This window comes from Marmota monax, unplaced genomic scaffold (genome assembly GCF_021218885.2).
Source record: "Marmota monax isolate L192 unplaced genomic scaffold, Marmota_monax_Labrador192_F-V1.1 WCK01_AAM20220418_F8-fsc00044, whole genome shotgun sequence".
Classification (NCBI taxonomy): domain Eukaryota; kingdom Metazoa; phylum Chordata; class Mammalia; order Rodentia; family Sciuridae; genus Marmota; species Marmota monax.
Genome location: NW_026695198.1, coordinates 1,721,395 through 1,747,876, shown reverse-complemented (window position 1 = coordinate 1,747,876; position 26,482 = coordinate 1,721,395). Strand labels below are relative to the sequence as shown.

Sequence of the window (26,482 nt, the reverse complement as noted above, 5' to 3'; positions counted from 1 at the left end):
ACACAGACCTTTTTGGTTTTAAGACATTGAAATTTGGGGTTTAATTACTATCATGGCATGCTGTAGCCTATCCTGACTGATTCAGCTGGTCTTCCATATCCATAGTTTCAACCAGCTAAGGATCAAAAACTTCCTTTAATAAACTGCATCGAGGGCTGGGGCTATAGCTCAGTGGCAGAGTGCTTGCCTAGCATGTGTGAGGCACTGGGTTTGATCCTTACACTGTGTAAAAATAAACAAAATAAAGGCATGCTGTCCATCTACAACTACAAAAATAAAAATAAAAAGATTTTTTTAAAAGCTGCATTTATGGGATGGGGTGGCAGCTCAGTGGTAGAGCACTTGTCTAGCACATGTGAGGCACTGGGTTCGATCCTCAGTCCCACATGTAAAAAAAAAAAAAATAAAACAAACAAATAAAATAAAGGTATTGTGTCCATAAATACCTAAAAATATTTTTAAAACTTCATTTATGCTGAACATGTATAGACATTTCTTCTTGTAATTATTCCCTAAACAATACAGTATAACAACTATTTTCATAGAATTTACATTGTACTATATTTATAAGTAATTTAGAGGTGATTCAAAATGTACCAAAAATATGTATAGGTTATACAAATATTATGCCACTTTGTATATAAAGAGTTGAACATCCATGGATTTTGGAGTCCAGGAAAGGTCTTGGAACCAGTCTCTCAAGGGACAACTGTACATACAGTATGATTGTTTACTCATTGATTCAAAATTTTTTCTGCCCAGCTGGTCAAGAGTGAAAGCTCAAGCCACATTCCTGAAGGTACTAGTTTAATACATCTGGGATAGGGAACAGACCTGTGCAGCTGTCTGGTACTCTCAAGCAATTCTGATGCTCTAGAAAGCCTGAGATTGCTGCATGGCTACATCTTGTGATGGTAGATTAAAATATGGTGTCTACCCTTGAGGGGATACCAAGACTGGGAGAATAAGCTCAGAGCCAGAAAAATTACACTACTTACAGGTTAAATGATCTGAAATATGCAAAAGCAAGTAATAATATAAAAGCTCTTTATTAACAATAAAGCTTTACATGTAATAGAATGTAGACATGCTTTTTGGCAAATCCATTCATCAACTCTGTGACCCCAGACCAGGTATCCAAGCTATCAGCTTAACATGTAGACTATTATCTGTCACTATGCTTTTCAATTATTAAAAACAAAGCTTAGAAAAGCTCTAAATATGTGGCCCAGAGTCAAAATAGCCAGCACATGGCTGAATTTGACTCCATATCCAGGCTTTTATCTATCTAGAGCCCAAGGACTTGGCTGCTTCACCAAAGGCCACTGCTTCTCTTTCATTTTTCTCTCTTGTCTCTCCCTTTACCTTTATGTTCTGGCTGCATTAAACTGCCTGTCACTGCAGGCCCACACCATGCTACTTACTGCACACTTCAGTGCTTTGGCTCCTGCTGATGTGTCTGTCTGGCGTGCCTTCCCTCCATCCTCACCACCTTGTTTCTGAACCCCATCCAGGTCATTAAATACTTGGTTGGGTGGCCCCATCCCTGGTGCTATGACTGCTTCCAACAGCACGTTTCTCTACTGGTTGACTGAGCACCTCCATCATTAGATTGCACCCACATATGTTGGGTCTCAGTTTCCTTTCTCTGAGTAATGTAACTAGCATTGGGGATACTGTGCTAAAGCACCAGCCATGGCCCCATGAATACTTAACTCAGCTAAATCAAATCCCTACAACCCACAAGACAGATCCTTCCAATAGGACCACATGGTGGGGTGAAATATTTATGAAAGGCCTTTGTTTTCATGTAGTTTTGTGACCTCTGTACAATTCTCCACCTCTGTGAGTCTTAGTTTCTCAGGTGTAAAATGGTCTAATTGGAGTACCTGCCTCAGAGTTTTGAGAATTCATTAAGTTGTAAACTTAAGTGCCCTGCCTGGTTCATAAGGAAAAAATGAACTAAATCCCAACCACCTTGGTTGTTATGAGTATCTTCTTATTACAACATTGCTATTAGCCCTACTCAGCATGCCCCTGTAGATGTCATCATTAATATTATCACTCATACTTCCCACCAAGTCTAAGTTACTGTGCTAAATATTCCTTCCTAGAATGCATAGTATTCTCAGAATACTCAAAATGAGTTCTTCACAGTCTTGTGATGGTTTGGTGTCCCAATCTTTAATTATCACACGGGTACCTCCAGGAAGCTGCTCAGTGAGTGCATCCTCAGGAAGTCTGTGGCTGCCAAACAGTTCCATTCAGGCTTTTTGGATATGGCTAAAAAATCATAGGTTCTCCTTAGGCTCCCACTTTCACTGACATTCTCCCCACCATGGGTGTTTCCAATTCATTTATGGTCAGCCCAGGCAACTGTGGAGGTGACCCCCACCTCTCCCTGTGGGAGGGTCAGGATGGCAGTCAAACAGGCCTGTGGGCTTCTGGAATCATTGATATCTCTAAAAGGAATAATACCTGCACCAAGCTTATTTTCTTTCTTACTAGAAGGAACTCAAAGAATGGGGATTTCAGTTGGGAATAATAATGCTCCATAGGCCCTCAGAGTGATCTGATCTTGTCTCCCTTCCCTCCTCATCTTTCACATATCTGAAGCACAGTAGGCAAAATTGGGGTTTTGGTGAGACATTCCAGTTGAGGTTGCCTATTGAACAAGTCTGGGCTGTTATAGAAGGACAGGAAAACAGTTCATTTTCCACACCCCAAATGTCATTAGAACAGGCAACCTATGAGGGAAACCAAAGCTCAAGCCACAAAATAAAGAAAAATGTAAGTTTGGCTTTTCTGATTAAAAAAATTCTGAAGACCCAAGTTGATTGAGCAGTGTTTGCTGAGACCCCACACTGAGATGAACACTCAGGGGGTCTGTGGAAAAGGAAATAGACCTCCATTTGTAAGAAGAAAAGGAAGCAGCAGTTACGTTGGGATTGTTGGAATGAGAAGAGACCAGAAATCAATGAAGAGATAAAGAGGTGGCCCAAGAGGCAAGTTGCCTCCAGGGAGGCCAGTGGCCAAAGTGAGAGGACGTCAGAGTGGAAATTTTCCCCAAAGGGCTGGAGCAAGAAATAACTTTTTTTTTTTCAAAACCATGTTGACACACAACTGCTTAAATAAATTTTCATTCACATCTCATCTGACTCATTTGGCTGGAACAACAAGCTTACATTCCACAGCCTGGGCTGACCCTTCTGCACCCCACTTCCTTTAAAGCATAAAGAGTGTGATTAGTTCTTTTTGCATAAAGAAGGACCATGAAATCAGTTGGCTTCTCTTTTGTGTAGCTTCTGACAGCAATATCTAGCAACCTATCTAGTGTTATCATATCAGCCATTTATAGGGGAGAAAAAAAGTTTAGGAGGCATAATCAAGGAACATTTTTCACAATTTAGCAATATGTAAGCAACAGCCTTTTAATTTAAAAAAAAAAGAAAAGGAAGAACAAATTCCACAGTTACAAGTAAGGAAAGAGGACATTAGCTGGGTATGGTAGTGCAGGCCTGTGATTCCAACTACTCAGGAAGCTGAGGCAGCAGGATTGAAAGTCTGAGGCAACTTAGTGAGACCCTGTCCCAAAATAAAATAAGAAGGGCTGGGAATGTAGCCCAGTGGAAGAGTACCTCTGAGTTTAATCCCCTGTACAAAAAAAAAAAAGAAAGAAAGAAAAAAAAAGAAAGGAAAAAAAATGGCATTAGAATGAACACTATGGTGATGGATTTCAATTCATGACCACAGTGTTCAATCTAATGACATTTTAGTTCATCATTATGAACTAAAGATTTTTGATGAAAGGAAAAAGAAAACAAAGAAAAAGAAATGTACATGTATGCATGCATTTATAGACATAACATAGTTCCAAATTCTGAACACCAAGAGGACTTAGAACTCTTGTTCCATGTCAATGAGCAGGACAGATCTCCACCCAGATCTGGCTTCTAAATACCATTCTCCAATAAAAGAGACCAGGGCTCTTGAAGAAATGGTTGCTCCCAGAGCTGGAGCAGGGAAAATGTAAAATAACCCTGGAACACCTTGTGGTGCCAGAAGATAGAGAGCTGCTTAATAAGGGGTAGGGGCTTATTTTTTTAATGGGTACATTATAATTGTATATATATTGAGACATATTTGTAATGCATGCAGCATAACTTGGTCAATATGATAGGGGATTATTGAAAAACTACAAGATCCAATCTGAAAGAGTTCCCAACAGCCAAAGTTGGAACAGTTTGAACAACTAAACAACGATAGTATTGGATTATAAGTGATAGAATTAAATAGAAAACCATGAGCCCTTATAAATAGAAAAAAAATAAGAAAGGAAAGAATAGAGAAAGAGAGAGTTGTTTCCTTAAAGAGAATTACAGTTTATAAATAAAGAAAGGATGAGGGAAATAAAAACAAAATCACCTTTAGGAGACCATAATAATAATTGTTATGGGTAAGATCTATGAATGGATGCCAAAATTTAAGTGAGCAAAAGCAAAGTTTTTTTTTTTTTTTCTCTCTAGTATGGGAATTTAACCCAGGGCCTCACCCATGACAGGCCAGTGTTCTACCACTTAGCCACATCCCCTAAGTGAGTAAAAATTGGGAGAGAAATAAGATATTCTCAAGGTATCTCCCCCAAGATATTTATTAATCACAAAGCGAGAGATAGTAAGTTTATAGTAAGAAATCCGAGAAGCATCACATTAATCATTGATTGAAATTAACATCACTCCTTACCAATGATGTTGATATATCCCCCTTCCCACCAAATAATCCCACAAGGACTTTTCACCTCTGTGGCATCTCCCTACAAAATCCATAACCTGACCCAGTCATAAGTAAACACCAAACCCAAGAGGAGAGACCTTGGGTTTGGTGTTTACTTATGGTGAAAATTGGTGAAATTTCAAACAAAGTCTATAGGTTAGTTGATAGCTGTGTACACAGGTTGATATCTTTGTTTTGATCATTATACTATAGTTATTTATTTATGTATTTATATTGGGGATTAAAACCATGGGTGCTTGGCCACTGAGAGACATCCCAAGCCCCCCCACACACACACACCTTTTTTAAATTTTGAGATAGGGTCTTGCTAAGTTGTTTAGGGCCTTGCTCACTTGCTGAGGGTGGCTTTAAGCTTGCAATCCTCCTGCCTCAGGCTCCTGAGTTGCTGGGATTACAGGCATGCACCATTGTGCCCAGCCTACTTAATTTTTTTAAGAGTCAATATTAGAGGAAACTGGGTAAAAGGAATATGGGAATATTCTGTGTTTTCGTAGAGGGGGAAGGAAACTTCCAACAGCACCAGGATAAAACCCTTCATTAATAAGGGTAGTAACCAAGTGGTGAGCTCCCTGCCAGCATTTTATGTTAGGGCTGTGTGAGGGTATGTGACATACTTCACATCATTGGGCAAATAAATCTCTCTGCTGCTCTTTTACCCTTGCAAAAGCTGATGTGAGCACAGGAGACCAAATCAGAGGATGTTTCTCTGTAGAACTAGATCATTAGAAGAGCAAGGTGCAAAGGGAAGTCCAGAGCAGACTTTGAAATTAGGGAGTTGAAAAGAAATGAATTGTTCTGATAAGGGACAAAGTGGAGGAGAATATTGGGGAGGGAATATAAAAGGTGGAAAGGGACAAATGTTAAGGGAGCTTTGAAGGAAGATTCTTAAAATTCATGTATCAGTTGTTTGCATTGAAAACTTTTTCCAGATTCCCAGACCCTTATAAAGTCTGCTTCACACACAGGCCTGGTGTGAGTGTCCATGGGTCTCTGTGTGTCTATCAATTTGTATGTGTGTGTGTATGTGTAAGTATTTGAGTATCTACAAGTATGTATGTCTATATTTATATGCTTTTGTGTGTCTGTGAGGCAGTCCATGTCTGTGTGTGTGCATTTGTGTGTCTTTATTTTTATGTGTTTGGGTCCATTTATAAGAGTGCATCTGTGTGTGCATGTTTGTCTGAGCCTGTATGTCTTGTGTGTGTGTGTGTGTGTGTGTGTGTGTGTGTGTTGGAAATCCAAACAAACAACAGATGGGCAGGACATAGTCCAGTTCTTCAGGAGCTGCACTGAATTAAGCAGGAGGCAGAAGATGTGCAAGAGGCAGAAAAAATAAACCAAGTGGAAGGAGCTGTGAAAAACTATACCATAACCTGGAATTAGGTCTCCTTATATTCACATAAAAATCACAGGACTCAGAGGACCAACAAGGCATCAGCCAAGACAGGAGCAAATTGAGCCCTAGGTGTCATAAGAATGTAAGGTCCTAGGAATTCGATGATATCTTTGCACAGGCATTGGAATTTCCCCAGGCATTTGGAATGCTGGTGGGGGTGGAGTTTCAAGTCAGTAGTAGCTAAAAACTTCAGAGGGCAGGAAGACCCACCTCCTGTTTTAGGGATAAAGGAGACAAGGCACAAAATATAGCAGGAAACAGTTTTATTTGGCTGCAGCCAGGTTCAGAGGGCACAGCTTTTGCTGTAATCAATTAATACCCTGAACCCCGAGTTCAGGGAGTTTCAGAGTTTTATACCCAGCATGTAAAGGGAGTGGCTCAGAAGTTCACAGTCTGCAGAAGTTCACATAAAAGCAGCTTTATTCTTTCACTGGTATGAGCATGTTAACTCTTCAAGGACAACACCTGAGAAGGGGGGAACTTCTTCTCCTCTTTCTTTCCTCCCCCTGCCAGCTGTTACCATGGAGCACAGTTGGTAACTTATTTAAAAAATGTAGACATCTCTGTGAAGCCCAGCTCAAGGCCAGAAGCCTAGTTTGCACATTTCTATAAATTATTATACTGGATATATTTGTGAAAAACTAGTAAGGGGGTGTCCAGCACCTGGAGTGCTAGTATCTTCTCAGCCAGTGGCCAAGTAAAACAGGGCAACACAAAAACAGGAAGTTTATCTACATTGAACTCTTTTGCAGAGACTCTTTTGCTGACAGTCCTAAAATCAGCCATGGTGAAGATTTCTGGAGAAGCCCAGTTAAGACTTTTTTGTGGAGAAAGGGGGTGCCACTTCACCCCCAAGTCAGCTTACACTGAAGATCATGGTGCAGCTGAGGAAACTGAGTCTCACAGCAGCACTTTGATGAGATTGAAGAGAAGCAGCCAGCTGCTGAGCCAGCAGAGGCCTCTGGGTGAGCTGAACACAGTGAACTGTAGTGAGGAAAATCAGCACCCTATCTGTTTGCTTTCAGTCTTTCTAGAAAGTCTCTTGGGCATAGTCCATCTGCAATACATCTCTCTCACTGTGTCTCTTTATTATCAGTCAACACCTGTTAGGAGCATCACAATCTCATGATAAAACCAATAATATTCTCCCATGAATGTGAAAATGATGGCTCTGCAGATATGTGATGTCACAATCAAAGCACACTCTTCTCCACATCCCCCCAAACAAAGAACAAGTCTGGTTGGATTCTTAGATAACTTGGCTGTCTTAAGTACATAAAGTTAATGACAGTTTTTTTTTTAGTTGTAGATGGACACAATACATTTTTTTTAAATTTAATTTTTATGTGGTGCTTAGGATTGAACTCATTACCCCACACATGCTAGGCAAGTGCTCTACCACTGAACTACAGTTCCCTAAAAAAACTTTTGAGATTCATGCCATGAGAAGTAAATTCAAGAGAGTTTCTGTTTGCTTGTTTAATTTTTATTTTGGAAATATTCAAAGCTACAGAAGAGTTATAGGAACAGCACAATAATCTTTTATACACTAGATTCTGCAGCTTATATTCCTGCTCGATCAACCTTGTAAGTTCTTGTGTGCACATGCCTCTCTTTCTGTGCATAATTATATGTGTATAGGTATGTGTTTACAAACATGCATATAACACACACACACACTTTTAAACAAAGCATTTGAGTTTCCAATATTAGGATCTTTTGTTCAAATTATTTCATGTATTCCCTAAGACAAGGACATTCCTTTGTATAACACAATATGGTTACCAACTTCAGAAAATGTAATATGGACACCATGTCATTATCCAATATACAATCTATATTCAAAGTCTGCTGGTTATCCCAATGAAGTCATTTCAATAATTTTATTTATTTTTCTGATGCACAATCAATTAGAAATCAGACTACATCTATTTTTCATTTAACCTGGGATAATTCCTCAGTCTTTCTTAATCCTTAGAACCTTGATCACAGTCTGTTTTTAACAAAAAGAAAGCTTCAGGTTTGGAGTCTTGAGCTCATCACAATATCCAGCTAGAATGCTATAGGTTTTAGTTTTCTGAGTATTTATGTTAAGCCTAATTCTGTCTTAACATTAAGAGCCATCTCATCACAAATTCATGAAAAGTTCATTTCTGTTTTACTATAAAATACTAAGATTTCTATTTGTTCTTATCATAATTTGATGTTTTAAAAACTTTCCTGGGATTTTTTCCCATGCTTTGAACTTACCTGTGGCCAGCTCTTCCTGACCAGATAAACACGTTCCCTGAAATCCCAGCTGCTCCTCATAAATTCTGATGTTGGAATCTAAATTTACTCCCTATCTTGAGATTTTAAGCTATGTAGATTATTAACCTGCTATCTGCCTTGGTATTATGCTTGCCAGAACTCTGTTAGGTGTAAGTTCCCAAGACACCCGCCTTTGTAATTTTTTGTGCTATAAAAACTGCCCTGTCCTCTGGCCCTGCTTTTCAGGAGAGGCAGTAGCTGATCAGCTGTCTTGTGTACACAATATAAGCTTGCTTTAATTTGGTTTAAAATTGGCATCAGTTGTCTTTTCTTTGCATTGTAGGTTCAACAGTAGCACTCTGACATCACTTCTCTTCCTATTCTTTGTAGCCATCCACCTTTCAACTTCTGTGTCTTCCTATACCAACTGCTCTCATCTCTTGTATATCTCTACTCAGCTCCTACCCATAACCCTGTGTAACCCTAAAACACAATCTCTTGCAGGCTACTGTGTAGCCCTCCATCACTGCATCTCTCTGCCTCTTATGTATACATCCACAACTTACTCTTTCCCCACTCTGTGTAACTCTCTACCAACTCCTCTCATCCCTTGTGAAGACCTCCATCAATTCCTCTCATCTTCTCCTTTTATTCCTTCACTATTTCTTCTCATCTGGCCATAAGCCACTTCCTATCATTTCTGTCAAGTAACCTCCACCACCTCTCCTCATGCTCTATTGTGGAGTATACCACCACCTCCTCACATATATGGCATGCCCTACACTTCCTTCTCTCATGGCCCCAGTTAAGCACCTTACCACCTCTTCTCACTTCTTCCTGCATAGCTCTTCATGGATCCTGTCATTTCCCATGTAGTCCTAGGCCACCTCCTCTACTTCTTTCTGATTATCCACACAACCTCCTCTCATGGCCCCTAGAAAGCCCTCCCCCACTCCCTCTCCCTCTGGAGCTCTTGTCATCGCCTGTGTATTCTTCCAACACTTTCTCTTTGACTTAGAAATTCTGCCTACACCACCTCTTCTCAAGGGCACTGAGAATCCCTCCTCTATGTCTTCCTGGTTAGCCCTCCACTCTGTCCTCTCACAGCCCTTGTGTATTTCTCCACTACACCACCTACTCCAGAACTTTCCTCTGCCTTCTCTCATGGCCTCCAGTGCAGTCATCTGCCATATACTCTCATGTCCTATGGAGTGATCCTCATTTCCTTTTGTGTTGCCCTCCACCGTCTTTCATCTTCATCTTCTGTTTTGCTCCCCATCACCTCATATCATGTCCTGTGTAGACCTCACCTCTTCCTTTTATCTCTTTCTGTGTCAATCTCTACCACTTTATCCTTTGGCCTTCTTGTGTAATTGTGTAATTAGCCTAATTGTGTAGCTCTTCTCCACCTCCAGTTGTGACAAAATTGTCCTTCCCAAGGAAGTTCAATCATCCTCAACTCAGCTGTTTCTGGATTTTGGCCTATTCTGGAAGTGTTTGATTGTTTTTTTTTTAACAATTCTCCATGTCCTCTAATGACTTGTCCATGCAATCTATTTTTCAATATTTTCTTTATTTTTTTAAAGAGAATTTATTTATAATAATTTGAATTTAATTGTAGAATTATAATTATAATTTACCAAATGGGATTATTTTAAATACTCTTAATATCCTTCAGCCCACCTGTTTCCCACCTTTGGGCCATCCCACTGAGCATTCCTGCACCTAGTCAAGTAAGCAGGAAGGAGAAAGATAAGGGGGGGAAAGCATGAGAATAAAGAAAGCCTAGGACATATAAAAAGGACAGAACACCTCACTTCTTGGGATATCATGATACCAGCTATGGCCCCCTCCTCCCTTGTGGGAGAGTCTGTTACCCCTTTTTATATAAACCCTGCTTCATATGCTTGCCTCTGCATGCTTCTCTAATGTTCAAACTTCAACATGTGGGGAAGCAGGACTCATCATCTATAACTGGCGATATCACACCTACAATGCAATTGAAATAACTTATATGAGATGATGAAGCATGAAAGGAAAGAATTGGAGATAACAAAGGCAGCTCTGAAAGAGTATTCATTCTTAAATCAGCTGTAGTATTAATTGCATATAATAAGATCATCCAGTTACTGCTCTAATTTTTAAATGTTGGACATAAGATTTGTGAAAAATCTAGATGAACATGTACACAAAAGAATCTTTTTTTGTGTGTGTGTTTTTGGAGCTTGTTTCATTTTTGTTACTTTAATCTTGAATCAGTTTGCAATTAGCTACTCTCTAGTCAAATTGTATTTTCAGGAATTCATGTTTCTCTAGGTTGGCTTTTCAGAGTTTCAATGAAATTACAAAAATCAATTTTTGAATTCTGTTACATTAAAAAACAGTGATTTTGCTAGTTATGTAATTTCATTTAAATGATTACAACCAATACGCCTATGTAAAGTAGATTTTAGTTTTTTAGACTCATAAATTGACTGTACTATTTCAAAATATTTTTTATTAAGCAGTGTCAGAAGACTTAAAATCTTTTTCAAATCATAAATAATGTACAAAACAATTTTGTAAACATTGTGATAATATAAAATCAAGAAAAATATGCTTCCAGGAAAATTAATGGTAAGATATTTCAGAAATAAGATTTAAAAATAATGTTCCATTAAAAAATAGATGACAATTGTTGGCATAATTATAGCCATTTTCCTTTTCCCCACTCCCACTTTATAAATACTGCTTTTATTTTCAAGAAATATAAATTAGCCAGAGATTAAACATGCTGGTCTTTGTATGTTCTCTCATTGAGAGATAGCAGACAATTTACCAGCCCCTGAGATGGGGACATGCTAGTTTCTTTGTCTCTCCTTGAGATGATAAAGGATGTGCCAATTTCTTCATTCCCTTTTTGAGAGATAGGAGAACTGACTGTTTCTGTTCCTGATAAACAAACTTGCTTTCCACAGAGTCAGAGGATGCTTTCTATGCCAATCAGAACTACACCTGCCCTTAATGTGCTATCATGATTATAGCCTATGAAAAATAACATCAAATAGGAAGTTGCTTCTGCTCTCCCTGTTCTACCAGAGCAGCCTATAAAACCACTTTTTATCCCAGGTATGTGTGTAATCACACCTGTTCCACTTTCTATTTAAGAATACACTTTCTAAACATGACACCAAATCCATGAAACACAACTTCTACAAATATCACTAGACCATATTCCAAAGTTGGGTCTTTGATCTCCCAACTGCTAATGATATCTTTGAAGCCAGTGTTTTCCAGGTGTCTTCAGAACACACCAACAATGCAGGCCTTAGTAGCAGCTCACATGGGAGCCACCACCTTAGATTATTGTTGCAGGCTCATGTGATCTGATGTGTTAGGAGCACATTATAGCTGTGACATAGCACTTTCTGATTCCATGTCTCCAAGAAGCCTGCAGAGGATCTGCTTGCTCCTTTGCAGTTTTCTCTGGTAATATCAAGGCTCAGGACTGCTGCATCTTGGTGACAGATCAGCACATCAGTATGTTTTGTTGCACTTTGTTCTCATCAGTGATTTTAGTGTGTGCTGTCATTCCCACACCTCTTTAGCTCACAGCACTGACACATATTGTACATCACATCTGTAAGTCCAAAATCAAAAAAGGTCCAGCCAAGAGCTGTCCATCACTGATGGTGAGTTTTTTCATGTCAGTAGCAAGAACATTCCTTCTGAAGACTCAGTGATAAGTCATGAGCATGAGAATATGTCTCTAAGATTCTTTTGTATTTAAATTGCCTGAGATAAGAACAACAAAATCATAGAGAAACCAAGAAAGGAAAAAAGTTGGAAGCATTAAATGCTCTAAAAGGAAAAAAAAATTACATTCTGACATTTATTATAACTTTTAACACTTCACCCTCACAGAATAAAAGAAGATGGAAAATCTTCTGCCTATGTGCAGCAACAGCTTGGATGAGCTTGGCCTGCCTCTCAGATCTGCAGGAAGAGAAATCAGTCACTCAGGCCTCCTGGACAGTACAAGGGAGAAGAGCAAGGTCAGCAGTCCACTGCACACTGAGAGTGTTCCAGAAGTTGTTTCTGTCACTCTGAAGGGATATACCATCATGGTGACAGACCCAGAAAAGTGTGGTGGCAGGTTCCTATCCCATCAGTGTGGGGCTTGGTCTCATTTGAGCCACTGACTGCAGTCACAGGAGCCCAAAAAAGTGTTACATGGGGTTTCCTGAAAGATGAGGTCTGCAGCCAGGCCAGGGATTGCTTGTTCAGTATCTTGAACCCCGAAAGATGAATTGATTCTTGAAGGACAGTAATTAGACTTGTTTAAATTTATCTGGTATGATTTTACAAGTAACAACAGCAAAAAGCAGGACGTCAGAAAATTATCTATGTTTCTGTAGAAAGGGCAGTTCAACAGTTGAAAAATAAGGTTCAAGAGCTGTCCAGCTACAGAGACAAGTTCTCAGATTATAAGGCCAATTTGTGCTATTTAAATGAAGCAACTAAGGACTTCTAATTAAAAAAAGAAAAAGAAAAAGAAAAAAGAAAAAAGAAAAAAAATTAAGAAAAACAAAAAGGGAAGAAAAGTAAGGAGGAGACAGGGAGTCTCTCAATACCCACAGTGTGCGCTAGTATTTTCTGGGACCAACTGTGAAGTTAGAACTCAATGTGTCACCTTCAACACTGATGGTCAAGTCTTGAGCTGACCAATTTAAAACTTTAAAACAGTTGCAGCAGAATTAATCTAGTAAAATAGGTTAGAAGTAGGTGTATTTTCTCTGAAGAAAACCAGATGTGTCTTCCAGTTTTTCTATAAACTTAATATAAATAAAATGTTTATAAATTGATGTTTGTTATAATTTTGAAAGATAAGTAGATAATATTTTAAACCTTCAAAATATTGCTCCATCCTTTACACACAGCACTGGGCTTCTTCAGGTGAGCTTATTAGATAGGCAAAGTCTGCACACTGAGCTGCAAGCTGAGGGGAGACTTAAACACAGTTTGCAATGGGTCACTTGGTGACTGGTGCACTATATTAAAGAGTTGCAGAAAAATGTGTAGCTGTTTGCTTCTGCTTTTGTGTAAAACATGGTAAGATAGATGTCTGAAGCTTAGTATTTTTATGTTTTACCTGGGCCTCACCATGTAGTTGAAGCATAGCTCCTCAGGCTCTGTGCCTGTTCCCAGGTAACTTCAACCAGTCCTGCATGGCTCCTCTTCACTCCACCTCAGCAAGACTACTTCCCTTGTGCCACACTGAGTTGCTGATGCTTGCTTTGATTTTGTGATCCTCCTGATTTATTCTTCCATTACTGGGATTTCAGGCCTGAACCATTATATCCAGTCACTATTTTTTTTTACATTACATACATGTGCCACAGAAACCACATTAGACCAAGGTAGTTAATAATAAATTCATAAAGATAGAAATTAACTAAAAGACCCCTTATATATTTCTTAGTAATATGTTATATAGCTGATTTTTAAATTTTATTCATATGTGCAAAAGAAAGCTCCATGAAGAATAAATATTTCAAAGAAAATATTTCTTGGTAGACATAAATTAGCTTATTCTAAGATATTTTGTACTATTTACGTATACAAATTGATCATGTGGAGTAACTGAATTCAAAAACAGAAATAAAAGAGAAGAAATTTTTTAAGTAATGTCATTTAGAAATATGAATTTTTGAAAATTTTACATGGAGTCACTTGAAAAATGTTGTGTGACACAAGTTGAGATATGCTTACAAAGGAGTGAGAAAGGTATGTAAAGTAACTTTAAAGTGATTTGCTACATCAGCAGAAAATTGGATATAGCATGAAGATCAGCAAATTAATGCCTGTAGACCAATCTACAGCATGGTCATATTTGTAAATAAAGGCACCTTTTTGACTTTTTTGTTTTATTTTATAGCTGCTAGGCATCAACCTCAGGAACTTCCACGTGCACTCATGGTAGGCAATCACCCTACCACTATTCTAGTAATAACTAAATTTTGAATGGGTCCATTCCCATTCATTTATTGTCTATTACAGATTTCAGACAATAGCAACAGACATTCATTGATCCTCAATTCCTAAAATAAATAAAGTTATTATTTTCAAAATTGATCTCTTATTCATATCTCATTGCAATTTTAAGATAGTGAGGATTTTTTTTTTACAATATGTCAGGTTTTCTAAGTGAACAATTCCAAGACTAATAATATAGAACTTTTAATCTTTTCTTGTATATATGTCATTCATCTCCTTTCTGTTCTTAAATGTTTCTATTTTCTATTTAAATAGTTTTTAAATAGTGAGTTTTAATTTACTTACCTTTGAATATAAACAGCAATAGCTGGCATGCCTCAGGTTCAAGATTTTAATTGAAAAATTAAATGTTGTGCCATCTAAAATTGATGCTGTCTCCTGGTTTGCAGAAGTGGTGCTCATTTTTCACTTTAAGTGCTGTTTTAATTAGAAATACTCACCAAGCCTGCTCCTTTATTTGTACACCTCATTAAACTGTTGATTAGATATGAATTCTCTGAGAGGGATCTCTTTAACTTCTGGCTTTATATCTCTAGAATGAACTTTTCTTGTTTTATAGATTCTCTTTACAGATGTTCTACTTAGATTTTTTTTCCACTTCCATTCATTTGTACAACTTTTATGCCATCGAGTTTTTGATATTCATGTTTTTTCAAAATAATAAAATAAAACACCAAGACTTCCATGTTAATATTCTGTAGTCCAGAACATATTTATACACCTTAGAATCTAATGATCTTGTCCTTAAATGTAGATAGAACTCAGCTATTAACCTATACTGTCTGCTTTCCCAACTAAAGATAGCTTATAGTCCCCTTTCTCATATAATTCATCCATTCATATTTGTCACTTACTGAGTTATTTTTATTTGTATGAAATTTATTTTAAAAATAGTCCTTCTTCTTGGTTCTCAAGTGAATTGCTATTAATTACCTGTCATATTGTTTTGTGATTTTGATTAATTTATTCATTGGTATAGGAGAGTGGACTCAGTGGTAATCTTTCACCGAGCTCCATCACAATCATTTATATATTCTGATCTGACACAGAGTCTCATTGTTGCTTAGGGCCTTGCTAAATTGCTGCAACTGGCCCTGAATTTGTAAATATTTCTGATTCATCCTTCCAAATAAAATCACTTGGAAAAATGTATATGTCAATTCTCCTGACCTTTTTGTTTGTTAAATTATCTTTACTGGACTGTGGTTATTATTCTTTCTCTATACTAGTATTAAAGTTTCACTTGCCCTTTTTTCCCCTTTATTTAAGGTTGAGAAACTTGGCACAGTACTTCATGACCTTAATTCCAGCATGGTAGAGATGGAAGGAAGCAGAGCATCCTAAGTTGGAAACCAGTCTGGGCACTTAGTGTCTCAAAACTAAAAGTGGTCATTTAAAAAGAACGGTGTGTACAGCTCGTTGTGGAGTATGCCTAGATTCCTTCCCAAGTACTGGGGGTCAGGGAGATTGAGAATCACAAATTTAATGATCATTTGTATTTTCAATGATATATTGATTTATCCCTGAATATTGAATTTATTGTCATTTAATTTTCATTGTTATTAGTATTTCTTAATACTTTTAAAACTGTAGTGTTTTTTATCATTCCTGATTTCTTAACAGAAACACTAAAAAAAAATCTCATTTTCTGGGCCCCTCAGTTTTTATAGGATAGCATGGCTTTGTCTTCTGCCTTTCCTTGGGATGCTCCTTGAAACTAGTTTGCCTTTGGTTGAGAATTTTAGTTTGAATATTCTTTCTCCTGGTGGGTTCACACAGGGTAAAACTTTTACCATCAAGATCAGTTAAGTATTTAAGGGCTTCATCACCCTTCTTGGGGACACATTCCCTCCAGACACTTAGCTTTCCAGGCAGAGAGCTGGGGGCTTCCGTCAGAAGTACACAAAATTTTCTGCCACTTGGTATCTGCACTGTAGGTTCTTTTGTGTTCATTGGTTTTCCCTCTTTCTCAGTGTGCCTAATTATCAAAACATGCCACCAGTTCTGTGTCACAGGAGACAGAAAACAGTTCCCTGAAAATCCAGAATGTTGTACCTACATTCTCCTCTTTTCTCTGACTCCAAAAGGAGAAACCTGAGAATTGGGCAGTTTCTCCTGATCATGCCAGTGTGTCAACTTTGGGGAAAAGCTGATCTGCAGGAAAGGCAAAAGCTTTCCTTCCCTATTCAGCCAAGCTGTTCTTGGTTTTGCCCTCTGTCTCCATTTCTTATTAGTTTTACTACAACTATTTGGCTGGGTATTGGGGCTGTATATATACATTTATGTGTGGTTATAGGGAAGAGAAATCATTTGTATAACTGTTTGTGTGGAGTCTAAACTCCCTTCAGTAACTTGGGAATTCTTGTTATTAGAAGTGGAAATGTTTCATTGATGAATGAATAATTGTGAAATTAAGTGCATGAAGTTATGTGTTAAAAGTGAAATTCAACGGTAAGTTTGGGAAAAGTAATTCTTGGAGTTATGCAGGAAGAGAAAACCACAAGAGTGAGCTTCACAAATGAATGGAAGACTTGGGATATGGCTTAGGGTAGAGCTTGTCCTGGGTTAGATCCAGAAATCACCAGAAAAAAAATAAAATAAAAAATAAAAGGAAATTGATTTTAATTTAGTGTTTACAGACCCTCATTTTGAAAAACATTGTATCTAAGTGAAATAATAAAAAATAATATTTGTTCTTCTTTAACTGTGTTTTAATCTTTTTATAATGATCATATGTAACATTTTGAAATTTTTAAAATTGCACAAATGACACCAAAATGCTAAAGAAATGTATTAAGTAATAAACTCATAAAAATTTAATCTACACTCACCTTGAAAATTTCTTCCTGATTTATTAGATAAGCTGAGTATTAGTTTTCTTACTTAAAGATAACAGAGGGCTGGGGTTGTTGCTCAGTGGTAGAGAACTTGTCTAGCATGTGTGAAGCACTGGTTTTGATCCTCAGCACTGCATGTAAATAAATAAATAAAATAAAGGTCCATCAACAATTAATAATAATATTTTTTAAAAAAGATAACAGAATAAGTTTCAAGGGCAGATATGCAAAGTACTTATATTGAAATGGTGATTTAATAACAAAACAAAGGAATGCAAATTCAGAAAATATTCTTATTTCATAAACTGAATTGTACAAAAAGTCTTTGTAGAAGAATGATGTGGCACATATGAAGTGTGTTGTGCATAGAAAGGAAAATGAAATGCACGCAGGTCACCACTGAATTTTCACTGCATTAGCAGCACATTGGACCAACAAATCAAGACTAAATCCAGCATGTAAGCCTGTTTGGCAAATAAAGTGTTTCTGTTGTTGTTTTCTTTTGCCATGCTAAGATTTGTCCTCAGGCTTCATATATGCTTTGCAAGTACTCTACCACTGAGCCTCACCCACTTACCCTGAAAATATAGTTTTATTGGAGTGCCAACAGATATTTGATTTTATATATTGCAGATTTTAGGCTATGGACACAGAGAAATTCTCATCCATGAGGCCTAAAGTCTTAATGATGTAGTCCTCTGAAGAAATATTTTGCAAATTCCATTGATATAATTTAAATATCACCAAATATATTGACAAGTTGGTGGAACAGGGATCCCTATGTGCAATCCACCAGCAGCATTAAGGTTAATTTGGGAGTCAAATATTTGAGCATTTATCCACTGGTAATGAAAATTAAAATCTAATTATGAATACTATTTTTGTAACCAGGTAGAGTGCCAGTGTGGCAGCAGCTTCTTTCTGCAACTTGGCAAGTTGTTAGAAGTATTAGAACAAAATCAACTTAAGATGTATTAATAAACTAGAGGTTTAAATATGTTTTGTATTTGAAATAATACATATTCTATAAATCTCACCTCATTTTCAAAAATTTTTACATACTATATTATTTTACAGATATAAAAACAGAATTCTTAAAGAGTATTTGAACTATTTCTAATACATAAGAAAATTCTTTAATAAATATTCTTTACATGTGCATATGTAATTTATCAGTATAAATATTTTTATATATGAATATATACATATAAAATCAGAATATATACAAAAGACCTTTCTTCACGTTTTTTTATATGAAATATACATATTTTGGGCTGGGGTTGTGCCTCAGTGGAAGAGTGCTTACCTAGCATGTGTGAGGCACTGGGTTTGATTCTCAGTACTGTGCATCAATAAAGAAAATAAAGGACTATTGACAACTATAAAAGTATTAAAAAGAAAAAAATGCACATTTTTACATTATAGATATGATAAATGTCCTTAACATGAAAACCCCAAAGGTAATAATGACAACCACCACAAATACTGTCAGATATTTCTCCTCTAACAGAAAAATAGAGCTTCTAGAAAAAATGGCTAATTCCAGCTCTGGAACAAGCAAATAAACAATGTGCTTGAAACATCTTGTTGTGAACAAAAGTCAAAAAGTACTCCAGTATGAATGAGAACACATCAAAAAGATGTGTAATCATCTTGAAATGGCAGTTGCTGTCCATATCTGGAGTATGAGTACCAAAATGATAAGCTTTGTTATCTTGCCCACTTTTGGTTGGTTTTACTATATTTGTTTATGTAAAATCAATGAAAAAAATCATCATTTGGCTACTACCATAGTAATAATTTGACACAAGGAGGAATCATCAATGAAATATTAATTCTAGTGAGTGAAATTTTAAGGACCAAGCAGATATTTTCAAACTCCCAAAGTATTTCCACATAAAATATTTATAAAATATAAAGGGTAAATAAATACTATGTTCATCATGGACCAACCCAGCAGATACTACTTAACCAAATAATTATTCAACAATAACTAGTGATGGAACCAAGTAACACTGTATACTTCCATAATTTCTTATGCCTGTGTGATTGAGGCCCCGATATTTGCTTACTCTTAAGTAGAAGCTAATTCTAGATCCCAGAGATTGTCCACCATTACTAGAAGCTGATCATAATTTGTGACCATGTTTGTCAGTGCTGCCAGAATATGCTCTAGTGTAAGAAATAGGCATTGTATGCATTATGGTCTTCCTCTAAAGGAATCCACTCATGAGATAATATCATATGATCCTAAACTGAAGGAAAATCTACAGAACTACTACTGACATACACCATTCAAAATCATAGGTGTCATGAATAGCCCAGAAATACTCAGGAATCATCCTAGATTATTATTAATAATAATAGTAATAATAATATTCTTCATCATCATCATCATCATCATCATCATCATCACCACCACTGGATACAGTGAATAATTGATATTAAAATTTCCCAAAATTGGATTTATTTTGGTTCAAAGACAACTGTTGAAATAACTGGCAAACTTTGAATAAGATTTGTAGAGTATATATTTATAATATAGTTTTCATATTTTGATTATTTCACCATAGTTATAGAAGATAATTTCTCATTTTTAGAAAATGTATTTAGGAATAAAAAGATATTGTGCACATCTTGCAAATGGTTCAGAGATAAAAATTGTTATGTACCTATACTTATCTAGAAATGGAGAAGAAGAGATAAAAAAGTTAACAAAATAGTAACATTTGGGGAATGTTTCTTAGGAATTCTTTTCACTACTGTTTTAATCTTCTATAAATCTGAGATTGTCAAAATAGAATATTTCTGAAAAAAATAAATTTTAAAAATATTAAAGTAATAGCATACTCATTAAAAAATTTTAATGAATAAACCATGAATTATATAATAAATTATATTAATATAAACCATAATAAACCATGAATCTGTATAGGTATGATAAATAAATAAATTTAGTGGTGAATGCTTAGAAAAGATATTTATAGTCTCAAACTATCTCCCCACAAAATAATAATTACAAAGCAAAATATTGCAAATACCACATTAATGATCAGCAGTAATGAGGATATTATAGGTCACATGATGTGATTCAAAGAGAAAATCATAGAATTGTTTCTGTGACACTCTTGCCAAAAACCATGTAATCTAGTTCCAATCATAAAGAAACCAAATAATCCATCTTAAGCACATTCTATGAGCTTTCTTCCTGAAAAGATTCAAGGTCATGAAGGTTAAGAAAAGACTAAGGAATATTTAAATCTGAAGGAATCTATAAAATACAACAATTAAGTTCATTTCATAGCACTGAATGAAATATTTTTTTTATAAAGGAAATATCAGGCTACTAGAAAAACATGAAAATAATTTGAGGATTAAGTGGTTGAAGGCATTATAATATGGTGTTTTAGTATTGATTAGAGAATTTTTTTTGCTTTTTTCTCTTTATACAAATTTGGAAAATAATAGTAAAGTTGCAAGTTCTAATATAAAGTACTTTTGTCCACTGAAGCATTTTAAAGTGAATTGCTAATATATGCCATCTTTCATGATATGTTTAGTATTTTCTACAAGTCAGAACATGGTAGATAACAATATAACCTTCATAATAAAACTGATATGATTAACAAGTATGCTGTTACTTGTTAATATTTAAAAATTTATAATGAATGAAGATTGTATTGCAGTTATCTAGCATGTTCTGACTTGTAGAAAGTACTAAAAATATCATGAATGATAGCATATGTTAGCAATTCAATTTAAAATGCTTCAGTGGACAAAAGTACTTTATATTAGAACCTGTAAATTTACTATTATTTTCCAAGATTGTATAAAAAAAGAGAAAAGGCAAAAAAGTAATAATAATAAAATACTGTTTCTTATTAGGAAAAATTCTTTAGTCAGTGCCTCAAATTAAAATTATAAAAATTTAAATATTGTATGTTTGATGGCAGTATAATTCTATTACATTTATACATTAGTGAATATAGTAACCAGCATACCAAAATAATGTTGCCTATTTCTCTAGACCCATATTCAGTGATACATTTTTTATAATACAAATAATCTATTATTAATGTGATATTTAGATCTACCAAATTACTGTTGACCATTTGGTTGTTAAATTGAGATTAAATGCTAGCATTTAGATAGTTTGAAAAAAACATTTCAATAAAAACTGGTTTGCACTTGCACTTCAAATTTTCTTACAGATGTAAATACTTTTCATATTTTGAAAATTTCATCATTTATATTAGGCACACATCTATTTCAATAAAGTTTTTACATCATACATTTCATAAACAATTTAAATATTATATCAACAGTCTGAAAAACACAATATTAGCTTTCATATATTTTTTTTCTTAAAATCTCTGTATATCCTTATGTTTCCAAAAGTAGATCTTGTCTTGGCTTATTAGTAATTCTTAAGGCAGAATCTCCCATGGTCAGGATTCAAATTCTTCAGCAAGTGAAAAGAAAAATAATTATATTTTTGTGTCAAAGATTTTATAAGTATGAATCAGCGAAGAAGTTGAGAACATTTCATTGAAAAATTGATATGTCCACAATGCAAAATTACTATGAAAAGCAATATACCCATATTTTCATACACAGTTATCATTATGACTGAGTATCAGAGCTTCGAGATTTCAACCCTTTATGCATAAATTTGACAACCATATGCTAGGGTATTCTGACAAGCACTGGGATAACAACATGGAGATGATAATGGACACCACTCAACAGTCATATACCATAGCTTGAAAAGTAGGCAGTTTGTACAGAGTCATCAGCATTATGACAGGGATAAAACAGGATACTACTGGAACACTTAAAGGGACTTGTGTCCCAAATTTGTGTTAGTGTTTGAGGTTCTTCAGTGGGAGTGATACATGAGTTAACACCTGAAGTAAAAGGAGAAATTGTGACAGAGAGGGAAGAGGTGCATGCTGACACCAAGATGAGAGAGAACACTTGTGGAATTACAGTGGTCCAGTGTCACTAAATCTAGAGCAAAGTGACAGTAAAGCAAGTGAGATGAGATAGGCTGAGTAACCTGACAAAAATCCAGTTGATTTGGATATTTTAATTTTTGGCTAAGAAATTTCATACTTTTCCTGAGGGCAAAATGTAAACTAATGACAGAGTCATGACAGGGTATTTTAAATGCATGACTGTTACTATGTCAGTCTGGGCTTTTGGCCATAAACCACAGAAAATGGGTGATGCCATTTTTTTCCCCACAGAATATCAGTGTATAGGCTGACAGCTTCATGGTGGGGCAAAAGTGAAAAAAAAGCAGTTTCAAACTTAAGGTCTTTGATTTGTTGATTTTCAGACTTGGGAAAAATATATAGCCCTTTAATTATAATTGATTTCTTCTCAGAAGTTATGACCAGCATTTTTTAAACATTTGGCTTGTTATAGATGTGCATTTGATGAAAAATGTATGAAAATACTTCAAACTCTTATATAAATATCACCATGTAAAGTGTTCTTTGTATAATAGCTGTTTTCTTACTAATTCCCCAAGCAGGGTCTAAAATATATTACTGAACATAGTAAGTATGTTGTAGTGATAACAATAAGATGATGTCCAATGCCTTTACACTTTTGATGTGAAAACAAATGATTTTGACTGACAGAATTCCCATTCCTGTCTTTCTCTTTTTCTGTTCTATTTTTTAAATTATTTTAAACAAAATTTTTACTGGTGCATTTAATTATTCATAATAGTGGAATTAATTATGAAATATTCACAGATGCACATAAAATAATTTGATCACTCTTCCTCTCTTGTATTTTTCTCCTCTCCTCTTCTCCCTTCACCTTTGAAGGTATTCTGCAGTGATTAAGGAGACATATCTTTGTATCTTGATAGAAGAGTGTTTTTTAAACTCTCTCATTAGGCTAGCATGATATGGCAAATTAATGTTCCACAAGGAAATGTGAACTATTAGATTAAGTTTTAAATAAACTAGCTTATGAATAAGTAAAAAAGAAACATCACTGTCCCCTAGAAATACTACAGAAAAAGAGTTGCCCACCCCCAAAAAAATCTCCCTTTGCATTGTGTCTATATTCACACACAATTTATCATTGTTTTGTAATTGGTAAATTATCTCATTTTTCTGGTAAGAACTAATAAGAACAACTTATATTTGCATATTGCATAACAACTAACTTTCATTCTCTTTTTGTACATGATCATCCAATTTCATGACTCTGAAGCTTCAAACCTGATTCTCTCATTTTTTTTCAGAAAGTTATTCATGTAAGCTAAGAAACTGAAAAAATATATATCAGCTATTAAGTTACATTGTAATTTATGTTTTAAAAATTATTTCTTTCTGTCACAACTATTTAACTTCAGTGTTGTTTTATAAAGCTTAGATTTGTTCTCCTGCGATTTTTTTTTAGGTCAAAATGCCAAATAAAAGAATCAGATTGAGGCCACATTTAACATAGGTATGGATTTACTGTGTGTTAAGAAGATCATCAAAACACCATGGAAGAATGGCATGATGGCACATGCCTGTAATTTCAGTGGCTTAAGAGGCTGAGATAGGAGGATCTCAAGTTCAAAGACAGCCTCAGCAATGGTGATGCTCTAAGCAACTCAGTGAGACACTGTCTCTAATAAAATACAAATAGGTCTGGGGATGTGGCTCAGTGGTCGAGTGCCCCTGGGTTCAATCCCTTGTACAAAAAAAAAAAAAAAAAAGGAAGCTCTAAGCCAAGGTGCAATGAAACGGATATTCTAACAACAATGACACACAATGAAAGCAAGATGCTATCTTTAATTTGTTCATTTTCAAGCAGATATTTTATTGTTGCAATATTATCCTGAATAAAAAAATTCTCAAATATTATAGAAATATATCTTCAAATGGGTTAAAAATAGTTGAATATTGTTTTTCTTGTCAGCTCTTAAAATATATAGCTCATCATTGTTGGAATAATATTTGACTCATTCAAATGAAGTCTTAGAATAAAGGAAATCTCCTGGTTGTACTGAAGGGCACCTGTTACACAATGTAACCCTAATCCTAACCCTAAAATGAATCCAACCCAACCCAGGGATTTGGGGACAGCACTCAGTGTGGAATAGTGGAGTGATTCTGATCAATTTTTTTCTGGATATGAACATACCACAGTGAATTTCACCTTCATGTGTATCCATAATGTATAATTAAAAAAAATTTTTTTAACAACTACAAATATGTATAAGATCAGTAGAGCAGAAGAAAGAGAACACAGGGATAAAGCAGGGGAGATAAAGTGGAAGTACTGGTCACTGAATTAGAGACATTATATTTCATGCTTATGTTAAAATTAACCTCAATTTTATTTATATCTAAAAGCACTTTTTAAATTTTCATCAAATGAAAGAATAATTTAAAAAGTTGCCATAAAAGTAAGTGGAGGGATTGTTGCTCAGTGGTAGAGTACTTTCCTACACATGTGAGGCACTGGGTTCAATCCTCAGCACCATATAAAATAAATAAACAAAAGTATTGTGTCCATCTACAATTAAATAAAATATTTAAAAAAAAGAGTACGTGGAAATCCTCAGTAAGTGGGCACAACACTTAAAAGAATCAAAACAGAGTTACTACAGGCAACTATGGGTTCGTAATTTTTCTAAAGCAGTATACATATTTTTAGGGGGCTTTAAACTTGCAATTAAAGCAATGTAGGTGGAAGAGAGACAGAAATCAGAGATGTATGACTTGGCAGGTCATACAATGCTGCCTTCTTTAAAGACTCTCCTTGGAAGATTCTTGAGGAAGCCTTTAGAAATATTGGTATTTTAAAGATAAATATAGCAGATGATGTATACATTAGTTTAGTTGACTACTAAAGCCATTTTATTATGTTGGTTTCCTTAAATATATGCAACTAGAAATTTTTACTAAGGCTAGAAAGATTTATATTTAGTGAACCAGTTCAAGGACTTAAAGAATATTCCTTGAAGATTTTTTCAAGCATTTACTATCATATATGCATATTCTACTTATTACCTAGGTAAATTAAGCATTTGGCACTGAGACAATTCAGAGCAACAACCACTGGTGCAGAACAAGATAGCTGAGTTGGTGATCAAGATAGATTAAAGCTGCTGCCAAGAAAGTTGGCTCATGAATTTTTTACCAGGGCTTCAAGAGACTCCTGTCCATTTATTCTGTTATTTACCGGCCCCAAAACTGACCATGAGAGTATTTTTAACCACTTTGCAAGTTATACTTCCCTTCATCCCTGTGAATATGTTTCCCTTCATCACAAGTATTACAATGTAGAGAGGAAAAACTATATAGAACATTTTGTCTCTAGGTACATGTAAGGATAATATCAAAGATTAAAATAAAAAGCAGTTAATCTTTCAGGAATCAGAATGTGCTCAGATTGTAGTTATAGCAACCCTGGACACTTAAGGTTTAAGTTATAATCTTTCAAAAATTGTGAAACTTGTTCATGTTTCCATGTAGAAGCAGTTTTGTCACAATATAACTATCTGAATTACAAAACTTCAAAAATACATAACTAAAAGTTTAATAGACCAGATTACATATAGGATAACACTAGGGGAAGAACGCTTCGTAGTTTGCTTCCAGATGTAAAATGCAAAGGTGGGTGAAAAATAAACTTCCTAGACTAATATTTCAAAAGTACATTCATTTCCTAACATTACTTCCACAAATTAGATGGTCTAGTTAGCTTTTGCATGCTACTGATCTCATGAACCTGCCTCAAAGTTATGCAGTAGAGACAAATTAAGGAGACTAAGTTGCTCTCTTTGAGAATAGGTTTTGACATACTTTTGGAATTTAGATTCTTCTATAGAGAAGTGCCTATACTCTTTCAGTTGCATTTCTTAGAATTTTCAGTTTGGGTTCCAGATTGCTAATTCTGAGTTTCATCTGACTTCTTATTGAAGCAAAATTAGTCTTTCTTAACTGCTCTGAAATTTCCACAGGTACTGCTTGTGCCTAAAGAAAATAAAAAGAATATATTTTAGAAAGAATTAGAATCCAAATAATTATTATGTATTTATTTCATTTAGTTCTGAGTCAAAATTCAGACAGCAATTTTAAATGTGAAAAAAAAGATGACAGACTTTAACCTTCTGTCATCAGTATTAATTACATTAAATCTGAACTAATAA

The 26,482-nt window shown here is 35.3% G+C and overlaps 1 pseudogene; it reads left to right on the top strand.

Moving 5' to 3' along the window:
• Positions 1–26,482, top strand: part of LOC131423584 (zinc finger protein 501-like) — a 98,812-nt pseudogene that overhangs the window by 5,254 nt on the left and 67,076 nt on the right.